At 43.9% G+C, this 16,623-nt stretch overlaps 1 protein-coding gene and 1 pseudogene across 3 annotated transcripts in view; both read right to left on the minus strand.

Annotated features, from left to right (window-relative positions):
• The window catches only part of LOC139275163 (spermatogenesis-associated protein 13-like), a 365,108-nt gene that overhangs the window by 116,887 nt on the left and 231,598 nt on the right, over positions 1 to 16,623 (minus strand). The window lies entirely within an intron of this gene.
• Positions 14,013 to 14,251, minus strand: LOC139275394 (U2 spliceosomal RNA; annotated as a pseudogene).

Below are 16,623 nucleotides of genomic sequence, written 5' to 3' on the forward strand. Positions count from 1 at the left end.
GAGGAAGGACGTTCTTGCTATTGAGGAAGTACAGCGAAGGTTCACCAGACTGATTCCCGGGATGACAGGACTGACATGAGGAGAGACTGCATCAACTGGGCCTTTATACATTGGAGTTTAGAAGGATGAGAGGGGATCTCATAGAAACATAAGATTCGGGAAGGGACAGGTTAGATGCGGGTAGAATGTTCCCGATGTTGGAGAAGTCCAGAACCAGGGGACACAGTCTTAGGATAGGGGGTAGGCCATTTAGGACTGAGATGAGGAGAAATTTCTTTACTCAGAAAACTTGTTAACTTGTGGAATTCCCTGCCGCAGAGAGTTGTTGATGCCAGTTCATTGGATATATTCAAGAGGGAGTTAGATATGGCCCTTACGGCTAAAGGGATCAAGGGGTATGGAGAGAAAGCAGGAAAGGGGTACTGTGGGAATGATCAGCCATGATCTTATTGAATGGTGGTGCAGGCTCGAAGGGCAGAGTGGCCTACTCCTGCACCTATTTTCTACGTTTCTATGTTTCTATGAACAAATAGGGTCGATAGAGAGAAACTATTTCCACATTGGGAAGTCTAGGGAGCATAGTCTAAAAATTAGAACCAGACATTTCAGGAATGAAATTAGGAAAGACTTCTACGCACAAAGGGTGGTAGAAGTTTAGAACTCTCGTCCGCAAATGGTAATTGATACTGGATCAACTGTTAATTTTAAATCTAAGATTGATAGATTTTTGTAAACCAAATGTAGTAAGGGGTATGGGGCAAAGGCAGTTATATGGAGTTAGGGCACAGATCAGCCATGATTTTATGGAATGGCAGAACAGGATCAAGGTGCTAAATGGCCTACTCCTGTTCCCATGTTCCTCTGCCTCTCATTCCTCCTTTAAGACACTCCTTAAAACCTACCTCTTTGACCAGGCTTTTGGTCATCTGTCCTATTATCTCCTAATGTGGCTCACTGCCAAATTTTGTTTGATAACGCTACTGTGAAGTGCCTTGGGATGTTTTATTATGTTAAAGGTGCTATATAAATGTATATTATTGTTGTTGTAGTAATGGATTGCAAGGCTACAGAGTTCTTGCTCCCAATCACTATCCAGCAAGCCTTGGTATAAGTACACTTACATGTGAGCATCAGATGAGAACTGGATCAAATGAGGCTGTGCTGCCTTTCAATGTCAAACAACTCGCTGAAATCTACTGGTGCTGTACATTACGAATTAAAGATACCGTAGGTTGTCAGTGTTCATGGAACTATATTCCAACAAGAAGCATCATCATCAGAGCCAGTATAGTGTGGCAAATAGAAAAGTTTCTGTATTTTATTCGTACAATTTTGAGATAACTAGAAATGGATGCTGTCTTCTTGACCAAATATCAAAATATAGTGAAGCCTAGTTGTTTGCGGGCCAGGTGGCTTGATCTGCAAATTAGTAAGGCACAAGACTTTTCCTCGATCTTAATTAAGTTGCACTTGGTCAAAGTATTGAGAGCTGGATAATCTACTCATCAGTCATCCTAAGCAGTAGTATGCTCCCCTGGTTGATGGACAGCTCTACCTTCAGGTCTGAAATATATACTGAAGAATTCTCAATATTTTTAGTTCTATTGCAAGATCTGAAAACAAAACAAACAGGCTTGGAAAAAGTCCAAACCATAACACAGGGAAAAGCAATATATTACAACCACACCCTGGTAAACAACCAACCAGCTTTCCAGAGAAAAGAGATAAACTGGTAATAACTAGGTTCTTTAACCAATTTTAATACTTTTTAACTATGCTGTTTTCTTGACTGCATTGATAAACTAGGGTACAGTTCCATAGCCATGACTGTTATCCAGTACCTCATCCAAGTAGTCATTCTTCATCTGTGAGCCTTGACATTGAGTTTTGGTAGGCTACTTAACAATGGGCTAACAATGAAGCTCAGTGTTTCTTCTCATCTAATATTCAAAAATTGTCATTTTCCAGCAAGAACAACCATCAGGAACAGAAGCCCCGACTGATTTTCTCCTTAGTTTAAATATTTGCACTGTAACCGAATTAAAATATTAAAACTATTTACAAAATAGGATCTTTATATATGTAGGTGCTTTATGATTTTGTATATAAACCATGAATTACACATCTATGTATATCTGGCAAATATAAAAGGTTATTTTTTTTTCAAAATCTTTTACAAAAATGCTGTTAAGTGTGTGAATTGACAGATATAGGGATCAATTTTCCCCAAAGCTTTTTTTTTGGCATAGTTGAAAAGTTACGCCTGATTTTTTGGGGGCCCAAGTACTCCCTAAAAAAATGTTCCAAGTTTCCCGGTTTGATTTAATCATTTTGGCGCAGCCTAGCCTGTCCTTTAGTTTTGGGGGTGGAGCCTTGATCTGCGCCAAAAAGATCAGGTTGCCACAGTAATCAGGGACACAATGTGGGCTGAGGCTAGAAAGTGAAACATACAGCCAAGCTCGCAACCTGCACAAGCACATTAAAATACATTGCAGCAACTACACAAGTAGCTTAAAATACATTGCAGCAACTTTACAAGCACAAATACATCGCAGAAAATTACCTCCATTAAAATTATTAAAGTCCGCCCCCCCCCCCCCCCCCACACCCGATGCTGGTGCCGATCCCCGATCCTATCCCAGGCCGAGTGGCCTCCAGGTCTGCATCCCCCGCACCTAGCCCTGGCTGAGTGGCCTCCTGCCTGCCAGTCCCGCACCTAGCCCTGGCCGAGTGGCCTCCCGATCCACTCCCCCGCACCTAGCCCTGGCCGAGTGGCCTCCCGAACCACTCCCCCGCACCTAGCCCTGGCCGAGTGGCCTCCCGAACCACTCCCCCGCACCTAGCCCTGGCCGAGTGGCCTCCCGATCCACTCCCCCGCACCTAGCCCTGGCCGAGTGGCCTCCCGATCCACTCCCCCGCACCTAGCCCTGGCCGAGTGGCCTCCCGGTCCCGCACCTAGCCCTGGCTGAGTGGCCTCCCGGTCCGGTCCACTTCCCCGCACCTATCCCAAGCCGAATGGCCGCCCAGTCCGCTCTCCCGCACCTATCCCAGGCCGAATGGCCGCCCGGTCCGCTCCCCCGCACCTATCCCAGGCCGAATGACCTCCTGGTCCGCTACCCTGCACCTATCCCAGGCCAAATGGCTTCCTCCCTCCAGGTCCCCGCACCTAACTATACCTGAAAGGCTTCCCCACCCTCTCTCTAACCTCTCTTGCTGCTGCTGTCCGGGCATCTGCTGCACTTACCTGCGCCAATTTCCTTAACTCACCAGAAGGTTTTTCTACAGAGGCTACATACATAGGAACATAAGAAATAGGGGCAGGAGTAGGCCATACAGCCCCTAGAGCTTGCTTTGCCATTTAATACGATCATGGCTGATCCGATCATGGACTCAGGTCCACTTCCCTGCCCGGTTCCCATAACCCCTTATCGGTTAAAAAACTGTCTATCGCAGTCTTAAATTTATTCAATGTCCCGGCTTCCATAGCTCTCTGAGGCAGCGAATTCCACAGATTTATAAGCCTCCGAGAAGAAATTACTCATCTCAGTTTTAAATGGGCGGCCCCTTGTTCTAAGATTATGCCCCCTAGTTCTCGTCTCCCCCATCAGTGGAAACATCCTCTCTACATCCACCTTGTCAAGCCACCTCATAATCTTATACGTTCGATAAGATCAACTCTCATTCTTCTGAATTCCAATGAGTAGAGGCCCAACCTACTCAACCTTTCCTCATAAGTCAACCCCCTCATCTCCAGAATCAACCTAATGAAACCTTTTCTGAACTGTCTCCAAAGCAAGTATATCCTTTCGTAAATATGGAAACCAAAACTGCACGCAGTATTCCAGGTGTGGCCTCACCAATACCCTGTATAACTGCAGCAAGACTTCCCTGCTTTCATACTCCATCCTCTTTGCAATAAAGGCCAAGATTCCATTCGACTTCCTGAGCACTTGCTGTACCTGCATACTATACTTTTGTGTTTCATGCACAAGTACTCCCAGGTCCCGCTGTACTGCAGCACTTGCAATTTTTCTCCATTTAACTAATATCTTGCTCTTTGATTTTTTTTCTGCCTAAATGCATAACCTCACACTTTCCAACATTCTACTCAATGTCAAATTTTTGCCCATTCACTTAGCCTGTCGATGTCCTTTTGCAGATTTTTTGTGTCCTCCTCACACATTGCTTTTCCTCCCATCTTTGTATCGTCCGCAAACTTGGATACGTTACACTCAGTCCCTTCTTACAAGTCATTAATATAGATTGTAAATAGTTGGGGTCCCAGCACTGATCCCTGCAGCACCCCACTGGTTACTGATTGGCAACCTAATAATGAACTATTTATCCCGACTCTCTGTTTTCTGTTCGTTAGCCAATTCTCTATCCATGCTAATATATTACCCCCAACCCTGTGAACTTTTATCTTGTGCAGTAACCTTTTATGTGGCACCTTGTCCAATGCCTTCTGGAAGTCCAAATACACCACATCTACTGGTTCCCCTTTATCCACCCTGTTCGTTACATCCTCAAAGAATTTTAGCAAATTTGCCAAACATGACTTCCTCCTCATAAATCCATGCTGACTCTGCCTGATCGAATTAGGCTTTTCCAAATATCCTGCTACTGCTTCTTTAATAATGGACTCCAACATTTTCCCAACCACAGATGTTAGGCTAACTGGTCTATAGTTTCCTGCTTTTTGTCTGCCTCCTTTTTTAAATAGGGGCGTTACATTTGCAGTTTTCCACCTGCTGGGACCTCCCCAGAATCCAGGGACTTTTGGTAAATTGCAACCAATGCATCCACTATCCCTGCTACTACTTCTCTTAAGACCCAAGGATGCAAGCCAACAGGTCCAGGGGATTTATCTGCCTTTAGTCCCATTATCACTGGGTACCACCTCCTTAGTGATTGTGATTGTATAGTGATGAGAGTTGTGAAATATTGTATCAGTCTTTCGGTAGAGGACACTAACAATATCCCAAACAAGGGGCTATAGGAGGGAGGAACTTAACACAATCACAATCACTAAGGAGGTGGTACTCAATGAGATAATGGGACTAAAGGCAGATAAATCCCCTGGACCTGTTGGCTTGCATCCTCGGGTCTTATGAGAAGTAGCGGCAGGGATAGTGGATGCATTGGTTGCAATTTACCAAAAGTCCCTGGATTCTGGGCAGGTCCCTGCAGATTGGAAAACTGCAAATGTTACGCCCCTATTTAAAAAAGAACCTCAACATCTGTAGTTGAGAAGATGTTGGAGTCCATTATTAAAGAAGCAGTTGCAGGACATTTGGAAAAGCAAATTTCGGTCACGCAGATTCAGCTTGGATTTATGAAGGGGAAGTCATGGTTGGCAAATTTGCTAGAATTCTTTGAGGATGTAACGAACAGGGTAGATAAAGGGGAACCAGTGGATGTGGTGTATTTGGACTTCCAGAAGGCATTTGACAAGGTGCCAAATAAAAGGTGAGATAATGGGACTAAAGGCAGATAAATCCCCTGGACCTGATGGCTTGCATCTTAGGGTCTTAAGAGAAGTAGTGGCAGGGATAGTGGACAAGATAAAAGTTCACAGGGTTGGGGGTAATATATTAGCATGGATAGAGGATTGGCTAACGAACAGAAAACAGAGTCAGGATAAATGGTTCATTCTCGGGTTGGCAATCAGTAACCAGTGGGGTGCCGCAGGGATCAGTGCTGGGACTATATTAACGACTTGGAAGAAGGGACTGAGTGTAACGTAGCTAAGTTTGCTGATGATACAAAGATGGGAGGAAAAGCAATGTGTGAGGAGGACCCACAAAAAATCTGCAAAAGGACATAGACAGGCTAAGTGAGTGGGCAAAAATTTGGCCGATGGAGTAGAATGTTGGAAAGTGTGAGGTCATGCACTTTGGCAGAAAAAAAAAATCAAAGTGCAAGTGATTATTTAAATGTCGAAAGATTGCAAAATGCTGCAGTACTGTGGGATCTGGGGGTACTTGTGCATGAAATACAAAAGGTTAGTATGCAGGTACAGCAAGTGATCAGGAAGGCCAATGGAATCTTGGCCTTTACTGCAAAGGGGATGGAGTATAAAAGCAAGAAAGTCTTGCTACGGTTGTACAGGGTATTGGTGAGGCCACACCTGGAATACTGCGTGCAGTTTTGGTTTCCACATTTACAAAAGGATATACTTGCTTTGGAGGCAGTTCAGAGAAGTTTCACAAGGTTGATTCCAGAGATGAGGGGGTTGACTTATGAGGAAAGGTTGAGTAGGTTGGGCCTCGACTCATTGGAATTCAGAAGAATGAGAGGTGATCTTATCGAAACGCATAAGATTATGAGGGGGCTTGACAAGGTGGATGCAGAGAGGATGTTTCCTCTGATAGGGGAGACTAGAACCAGAGGGCATAATCTTAGAATAAGGGTGCCGCCCATTTAAAACTGGGATGAGGAGAAATTTCTTCTGAGGGTTGTGGATCTGTGGAATTCGCTGCCTCAGAGAGCTGTGGAAGCTGGGACATTGAATACATTTAAGACAGAAATAGACAGTTTCTTAAACGATAAGGGAATAAGGGATTATGGGGAGCGGGCAGGGAAGTGGAGCTGAGAGTCCATGATCAGATCAGCCTTGATCATATTAAATGGTGGAGCAGGCTCGAGGGGCCGTATGGCCGACTCCTATTTATGTTCTTATGTTCTTAAAATATTTGTTTAGAGTTTCTGCCATCTCCATGTTCCCCATTACTAATTCCCCGTTCTCGTCCTCTAAGGGACCAACATTTACTTTAGCCACTCTTTTCCTTTTTTATATACTTATAGAAAATCTAGCTATCTGTTTTTGTATTTCATGCTAGTCTATCTTCCCTTTCTTAATCATTTTTTTAGTTATTCTTGGTTGGCTTTTAAATGCTTCCCAATCTTCTGTCCTCCCACTAGTTTTGGCCATATTGTATGCCCTTGTTTTTAATTGGATACTATCCTTTAGTTAGCCATGGATGGCTATCTTTTCTTTTACACCCTTTTCTCCTCACTGGAATATATTTTGAGAGAGTTGTAAAATATCTCCTTAAATGTACGCCACTGTTCATCAATCGTCCTACATTTCGATCTATTTTCCCAGTTCACTTTAGCCAACTCTGCCCTCATACCTTCATAGTCTACTTTATTTAAGCTTAGTATGCTGGTTTGAGATCCAACTTTCTCACCATCCATCTGAATTTGAAATTCAACCATGCTATGATCACTCATTCTAAGGGGATCCTTTACTAGGAGATTGTGAGCCCACAATACGCTGGCCTAAGAACTGGAGTAACTCTCAGCTGGCCAAACTTGCTTAACTGGCCAGAATTGGCACGGGGGGGCAGGTTATGCCTCGTTTGGCTGAGAAAACGTACCTAAAAAAAATCATAACTGAGTTATGCTGGTGCAAATTGATCGGGGAAACTTGGATAGCTTTTTTTTTAAATAACTTAGGCCAAAAAAAAAGCAACCTGCGCCAAAAAAACGGCGCAAATCACTGGCGAAAATTGATCCCATAATCAGTGAGCTGTACAATTTGAATATAAATAATTAAGAACAAATTTCTACTTGAATCAGAATTTTACATTGTGCCTTGAATGACATAGAATGGTTGTTCGAATTTAATATTGAAATTGAGCATTATTCTATTGTCAATGGAGTGAATGAAATAGGATACATTTTCCAAACCCAAATCACATTCAATTAATTATGAATCATCAATGCAATGTATTTGTAACCACCAAATAGTATCGTTGTAATTTAATAATAATGAACATTTATGTCATCTCAATGGCAACAGTGTGAGGCAGTGTTTCCATAGCAAAATGCATTTCATTTTCATGAAATAAGGATGATATAACAAAAACAACCAGCAGAGGGCAAAACAAAATCAAGTTTCAGAATGCTTTCCTCGACTGTTCACAGATCCATCAAACTACAAACATGAAGCTCCAGACTTGTGCATTTTTAAATTGCAGTTGCACTCTTGATACATTATAAATGGAAATCTAGCACTCAAGTCAGTAGGACCAATAATTTAAGAAACCGCTACTATACTTCATTTCTTAAATATAACTGATTCAAGACAGCCTTAATGCTAGATCATTTGCCTGATCACTCTCCAAACTCCTGCATCTTGGAGACCCAACTTCAATCTCTACATTCAGATGTTTAACTATTATGCCAAGTGCTACTGAAAAAAAACCAATTGAAGAACAGTATTAGTTTTGTTCTTTCTAAAATAGATGAACAAAATATAACAACCGGTGAGATTCTACACATGTAGTTCTGTGGTGTGGCACTAAAGTCAAATGTAAAATGCATTTGTTAACAGCCAAGTATCGCCAGTTTCTGAAAGATGAGATGATGATGTCACTTTAGAATCTTGCTCATTTATAGAAATCTAAATTCATTATGATCTTGTGACCACAATGCAGACAACCGTAGCACACAATATATTTTAGATTATTACACCTCTCTCAAAAGGTTGACTTATCAGCAGATACTCTCAACCATTATTTTTGTTGCTATACTGCCTTCTTCCGGGGACAAGAGATTACAATATGCAAATTTAGATCAATAACTAGCACTGTTTGGGTTTGCCAATGGTGGAGAATTCATCCAACAAGAAAATCAGACAGGTAAGCAGCCAATGAAATCTCTTGTATGTCCGCTGAGCAAATGCCATTGGAACGCATAGCTGGAGCTCATTTATAATATATTGAGGACATAGGCCTAGAAATTCAATCGCGCCCACTTGAGCGGAGCGCACACTGCATGCCTCCATTAGGGTTGACTCAGGCAGCACATAATATTCATGCTGCCTGCCGATTACAAACAATTACTCAGGCGTGCAACCAGCATTATCCGCGCTACTCATTGGCTGCATTCCTCTGGGGGGCCAGATATCAAGCATCTCTGACACCATGTAAAGGCAGTCAGCACCTCTTGAAAGGGAGGTGCACTCTGGCTGAAGACAACAGGGAGACTACACAGATTTTAAAAGATGGCTAGAGGAGGTACAGACAGGGCACCCAGGTTCTCCAATGCTGTGTTGGAGGTAGTGGAGAGAAGGAAGGATATCTTCCTCCCCTTAGGGGGCAGCTAGCCTTCCGGCCATGAAGTCAGCTGACAGTGTGAAGAGGTCGCAGAGCATGTGAATGTCAGCAGCTTAACACCAAAGACATGGCTACAATGCTGTGAAAAGTTAAATGACCTCACTAGAGTTGTCAAGGTTAGAATACTGCTCACACCTCAACAACTTATAGCCTCGCTATCCACAATACTCCCCTCACTCCAACAATCATTGCACCACATTTCACTACACCACCTTTTCCTCACACTCTTCCTACCCTCATTTCTGCACACCTACCATCTGACAAGATTGCATACCAGCTATTCCACCATGGTAGACACATTCTCTTAAAAACCTCAAGACTTTCACTAACACATTTTTTTTTTTTTTTTGAAATTCGTAGCCAATCGTTCCAATTCTTTGTCAAATCACAAACGCCAGAGGTCACCTTGGGCCCATTCAAGGATCACTCTGCGCCAATGCTCTTAGCCAAAAGGCCTGGAGCCACTGCACCGTTCCTGGAAGTACTGCAATACCAGGTTCGTGCCATGGAGGTGGATGGGTCAGGTCCCCCACACACCTCCGTGGAGGTGGATGGGTCAAGCCACCCCACCCACCTTTCACTAACACATGCCTTTCTTTCTTGTAGGGGAAACTTCACCAAGAAGCTGACAGCAGAGATAAAAGAGCCTATCTGCATGCCCACTCCCTCCTCAAAGATAACATGGGCAAGGGGAGAGAGTCACAGCTATTGTGACTGGCAATAGTGGAGGAGACGTTGCATAGGGTTTCTTGATACTGTATCCTCTTTTTTTTCCCCGCATTACTTCCATCATATCCTACACACTGCATGAAAAACTGCAGATATTTTCACAAGCCATTTATCTCTCTCTGCTCTCCCTTCACATTAAAAGCTAAGCCACATCCTTCTCTTTCATTTCAGGTACTGAAGCTGTGGAAGCCCATGCCAGTGGAGGCCAACCTATAGAAGGTGCACTGTTACCTGATCTCACCCTCACAAGCACCATCTGAGATACTGGCATCACTTGTATTTTAGAGACTTGGTTACAGGAGGTGCCTTCATGCGGTGAATTGGCAGGTACAAGGGCGCAGGAGCTAGGGCGGGGGTAGAATAGGAGGCCACAGGTGCCAGCTTGCCGGAGGAAGAGATCGCATCCTAGCTATGCTACAGCAGACTCAGGAGCTGACTTCGAGGGCTGATCCTACTGAAGAGGGCGGAGGGGCATACGCCATAAAATTCTAGGTGCACTGTGCAGCCTGACAGTGAGCTTGTGCACAATGTCGCAAAGCATGGAGGAGTCCAGCTCCAATTTGTGTCAAGGTTTCACGCAGAGCATAGAGACCATTCTGTCCAACATGGACAGAGTGCTCAGCTCCATCAACACCACAGTGGTGGCCCCGTCATGGAGCATCTGCTGACAGCTTTCTGTGCTGTGCTGGAAGCTCAGACGGCTGCAATCTTGGCTTTGGGGGACACTGCTGACATGGGCTTCCAAATCATCACCTAACTCCTATACTTTGTTCTTGTGCAGAGCCATCGATGTGCTAAGACGCCATCCCAGGAAAGTGGCTTTGGCTCCATGGGAGAGGCACCTACTCCCATGCCACCCACTCCACCAGTGCTCATGTTCGTGCATACAGCCAGCTAGGCCGGACTGCCCCGGCCCACATCGAGATGCTGCAGACTGTAGCTGTGCCCTCATGACCAAGAACATTGTGGCACTATCCAAATGAACACTACTAGCTTGATTGCTTCTAAAATAATCAGCAGAATCAATTACATAAACGTAAATTATAAGCAAGTTAATTTACATACTTGAAAATAATTCACATGCAGTAATCTCACCACAGGTGAATTTTCATACAGGCAAATTGTTTGTCTGCATAGATAAGCTCACCCTGCTACCATCATTATAGAATCAAAAAACTTTATAGCATAGTCTGATTACCCCGCCATTTTTCATACGCTTTAACTTTCTTCCCTTTTTCAAATAATTATCCACTTTCTTTTTAAAAACTATTATGGATTCTACTTTCACCACTGTTCCAGGAACAGCATTGTGTCCTAATAATTGTGTAAACAAATTACTCCGAACCCCTCCCTTCATTCATTTGCTGAGGATCTTAAATTTACTTCCTCTCCCCGATATATTGGATATATTACATTTGATCCCCTCATCCAAATTACTGATATAGATTAAGAATAGCTGAGGCCCAAGCACTGATCCTTGCGGTACTTCATTAGTTACAGCCTGCCAACCCGAAAATGACCCGTTTATTCCTACACTCTGTTTTCTGCCCGTTAACCAATCCTCCATCCATGCTAGAAGATTACCCTTAATCCCATGATCCCTAATTTTGTTTATAACCTTGTGTGGCACCTTATTGAATGCCTTCTGAAAATCCAAATACACCACATCCACTGGTTCCCCCTTATCTATTCTGCAAGTTACAACCTCAAAAAACTCCAACAGATTTGTCAACCGTGATTTCCCTTTCATAACTCCGTGTTGACTCTGCCCATCCTATTTATTTTCTAAGTGCCATGTTACCCCGTCAATAATAGATTCTAGCAGTTTCCTTACTACTGATGCCTGTAGTTCCCCTTTCTCTCTACTGTCCTTATCCCATCTTTCATCATCGGGGCTACCCCTGCTCCATTTCCATTTTGCTTATCGCTTCTAAAAGTTTAGTATCCTGGAATATTTAGTTCCCAACCATAGTCATTTTGCAACTAGGTCTCCGTAATGGCTATTAGGGGCCTGAATTTGCGGCCCCTACGGGCGCGTACAAGGTCCACATGCGCCCCTAAAGGCCACGCAAGTTCTGGCTTTAGGTATGCGACACGCATGCGCCTAAACCCGGAACTTGATCTGTCAAGAATCCGCTTGACAGATCCACCGCGTCCAAAAGTAAAGGGTCTCCGCGTGTCCAACTCCTGCCAGCGAATATCCTTCAAATTCTTGCAACTGAAAAAAGCAGGCGCAAGACCTGCTTTTATTAGTGCAAGATTTTAAAAGTATAGAAAAATACATTCAAAAAAATTATTTAAACATTTAAAGTCCTGTAAGGCAAGTTTATTTTGAGATCTTTTAAAATTTTTCAAAAAATTTAATTTTTGTTTTAAGTAATTCATTAAATTCCATTTTTATTCATTTGAAATAGGTGATTTTTTTTTAAACAAGTTTTTTGGGGGTATTCCTATTCATACGAAATATATATTCAAACATATATACAGAACTCACAAGTATGAATGGGGATCCCCTTACTCGGATAGGTTGGGCCAGCTCACGTGATCCCAGTGATGCGTATGAGATCCTTACGCCCCTGGGATGCGTGTGCCTCTATGAAGGTATTTGCGTAGAGGCCCAGGTCCGCAAGCCTCCGAACCTCCAGAACCACCTTGTACGTTTGTAGAAATTTTTGGGGGTATGAGGCATCTGCCTGCGAGAAGCCTCCAACCACAATTTCTGGGTCGTTAATTTCTGTCTGTTCTATTAATTCATCTATTTTGTTGCGAATGCTTCGTGCATTCAGATATAGTGCCTTTAACTTTGACTTTTTTCTATTTTTCCCTGATGTCACCTTAGTCACTAATGCCCTTGTACCTTTATTACTCTGTCCCTTCATGACCCACTCTGCTTATTTTTTTTTAAACCAAATCTCTGCTCTGCTCTAGAGCCTTGACATTTCTCTTGCAGCATTTATATTTACTCTTTCCTGAATCCTCCCACCATCACCCCCCCACCGTCCTTAATTAGTTTAAAACCCTATCTACCGCCTAGTTATTCAATTCGCTAGGACACTGGTTCCAGCCCATCCCAACGGAACAGCTCCCTCTTTCCACAGTGCTGGTGTCAGTGCCCCACGAAGCAAAAACGTTGCCTCCCACACCACTCTTTGAGCCACATATTTAACCTTCTAATCTGCTTATCCCTATGCCAATTGGCGCATGGCTCAGGTAATAATCCAGAGATTATTACCTTTGAAACACTGCATTATAATTTGGACCCCAATTCCTCAAACTCTCAGCAGAACCTCATTCCTAGTTCTACCTATGTTGTTGGTTCTTAAGTGGACACGACAACTGGATCCCTCCCTTCCCGATCCAAGTTCTCCAGCCACGAGGAAATGTCTTTAACCCTGGCATACAACACAAACTTAGGAACTCCCGGTCACAGCTGCAGAGAACAATATCCATCTATACTGTCCCCTACCACAACTACATTCCCTTTCGCTCCCCCCACTTGAATGGCCTCCTGCACCATGGTGCAATTGTCAGCTTGCTCATCCATCCTGCAGGCTTTTCCCTCATCCACACAGGCAGCAAGAACCTCATACCTGTTGGATAAGAACAAATGCTGAGGCTCCTCCAGCAGTGCAGCTGGGGTCCCCTAACCTGTCTGAGTTGCAGTCACACCTTCCTAACCAGACCTGTACCATGATCTAACCAAAGGGGTATGACTGCCTCCTGGATCAAAGTGTCTAGGTAACTCTCCCCTTCCCTGATGCCCCGCAATGTCTGCACCTCAGACTCCAGCTCAACTCTGAGCTGAAGTTCCTCAAGATGCACTTACTGCAAACATGATTGTCCGAGATCACAATGCTCTCCACAAACTCCCACATGCTGCAGTTATGGCACACCACCTGTCCTGTCATCCCGATACGACCTTGTTCTATTTAATTAAATTTGTATTTAAGTAACAGTTTACAGTTTAGTTTCTTGACTACCTAACTGATCTCGATTAAGTTATGGTCAATGAAATTAAGTATCTACCTGTAACACAAGTTTTTTTTTTTGAAATTCGTAGCCAATCGTTCCAATTCTTTGTCAAATCACAAACGCCAGAGGTCACCTTGCACACATCAAGGATCACTCTGCGCCAATGCTCTTAGCCAAAAGGCCTAGAGCCACTGCACCGTTCCTGGAAGTACTGCAATACCAGGTTCGTGCCATGGAGGTGGATGGGTCAGGCCCCCCACACACCTCCGTGGAGGTGGATGGGTCAAGCCACCCCACCCACCTCCTATTTCCAAAAAAGCAAGCATATACCTTCCTGATCCAGGGAGAACCACCTTGGGGTTATGGTGGTTACTCCCCTGTCAGGTCAGTTACGCATGATCTTAGCCAAAAGGCCGAGAAGCAACACAAGTTTTTTTTTGAAATTCGTAGCCAATCGTTCCAATTCTTTGTCAAATCACAAACGCCAGAGGTCATCTTGCACACGCCAAGGATCACTCTGCGCCAATGCTCTTAGCCAAAAGGCCTAGAGCCACTGCACCATTCCTGGAAGTACTGCAATACCAGGTTCGTGCCATGGAGGTGGATGGGTCAGGTCCCCCACACACCTCCGTGGAGGTGGATGGGTCAAGCCACCCCACCCACCTCCTCGAGAAGCAACACAAGTAATGTAGGCAAAAAGCAGTAACTCCTTCCCCCTCTTCTCCAAATTCCCACTCTTTCCAAATGATATGGCTCTACAGATCACCATAGCGACATAATGGCACCATACACAGGAACATAATTAGGTAATTATGGTGCTCTGTAAGAACGTGTACGCACACTAATAAATGAGATTAAAACTCAAATGGCTGCAAGCTTATTTTTTCTCTGCCCATGGTGGCAATCCCAGGTTTCAAAAATTACTGACATAGCCGAGGATGGGGAACAAATCAGCATTGGCGTTGGTTTCTACACAAACCAGCAAGAAATACCTGGCAGAGAACAATTTGAACTGCTTCAGTAAGACATGTTCTTTGAAAACCAGAATGCACTAGAAATGGGAAGCACGCTGGTTTGTGAAGGGCAGCATAAACAGGCTATGCAAGAGCAGAATTCAGCTGTTTCTACTCATAGTTGAGGTCATAGATCACAAAAGGTAAAAGAAACATCGATATTAGAATTGTGAAGTGCATGAGTAAAATTGCATGCTACACACCAGAAGTCACTATCTTTATTTATATAACCACAACAACTTGTATTTATATAGCACCTTTAACATAGTAAAACGTACTATGGCACTTCACAGGAGTGTTTTAAGACAAAACAAATAAATTTGACACCGAGCCACAGAAGAAGAAATTATGGCAGATGACCAAAAGCTTAGTCAAAGAGGTAGGTTTTAAGGAGTGTATTGAAGGAGGAGAGAGCTGTAGAGAAACGGAAGGGGTTAGGAAGGGAGTTCCAGAGCTTAGGGTCAAAGCAACAGAAGGCACGGCCACCAATGGTTGAGCAGTTTTAATCAGGGATGCTCAAGAGGGCAGAATTTGAGGAGCGCAGACATTTCAGGGGGCTGCGAGGCTGAAGGAGATGAGAGAGATAGGGAGGGGTGAGGCCATGGAGGGATTTGTAAACAGGGATGAGAATTTTGAAATCGAGGTGTTGCTTAACCGGGAGCCAATGTAGGTCGGCGAGCACAGGAATGATGGGTGAGCGGGACTTGGTGCGAGTTAGGACACGTCTGCCGAGTTTTGGAAGACCTCAAGTTTACAGAGGTTAGAATGTGGGAGGCCAGCCAGGAGTGCATTGGAGTAGTCATGTCTCGAGGTAATAAAAGCATGGATGAGGGTTTCAGCAACAGATGAGCTGAGGGATGAGATGAGCAATGTTACGGAGGTGAAAATAGGCGGTTTTAGTTATGCCGCAGATATGTGGCCGGAAGCTCATATCAGGGTCAAATATGACACCTAGGTTGCGAACAGCCTTAGACAGATGCTAGGGAGAGGGATGGAGTCGGTGGCTAGGGAACGCAGTTTGTGGCGGGGACCAAAGACAATGGCTTTAGTCTTCCCAATATTTAATTGGAGAACATTTCTGCTCATCCAATACTGTATGTTGGTCAAGTAGTCTGACAATTGAGAGATCTTGGAGGGGTCGAGAGAAGTGGTGATGAGGTAGAGCTGGGTGTCGTCAGCGTACATGTGGAAACTGATGCCGCGTTTTCGGATGATGTCACCAAGGGGCAGTATATAGATGAGAAATAGGAGGGGGCCAAGGATAGATCATTGGGGGACACCAGAGGTAACGATGCGGGAGTGGGAAGAGAAGACATTGCAGATGATTTTCTGGCTACGATTAGATAGATAAGAATGGAACCAGGCAAGTGTTGTCCCACCCAGCTGGACGGCAGTGGAGAGGAGTTGGAGGAGGATGGAGTGGTTAACCGTGTCAAAGGCTGCTATTTAGAGGTATATGTATGTGTAAAAAAAAATTACAATCCCATTTACTGAAATACTAGGTGGGAGATTGTCATTTTCACCATGTGGGCAGTAATCTGGCAGAGCAGAGCAGAATGTCGGCCTGCTGTAAAACTACCAAATTTTCATTTCATTGACTTCAATGGAACAAAAACTAGGTCAGTTCTACAATGACCAGATGATCCTCTGTCAAATTATCACTCTCACAGGGAAGATGAAAACACTCACAGGGAAGATGAAAACACTCACAGGGAAGATGAAAATTTACCCAGGTTAGATGGTCTGATGTATACATCAATTCATGGTTTAACCAGTTACTTTAA

The sequence above is a fragment of the Pristiophorus japonicus genome, chromosome 10 (assembly GCF_044704955.1).
Source record: "Pristiophorus japonicus isolate sPriJap1 chromosome 10, sPriJap1.hap1, whole genome shotgun sequence".
Taxonomy (NCBI): domain Eukaryota; kingdom Metazoa; phylum Chordata; class Chondrichthyes; family Pristiophoridae; genus Pristiophorus; species Pristiophorus japonicus.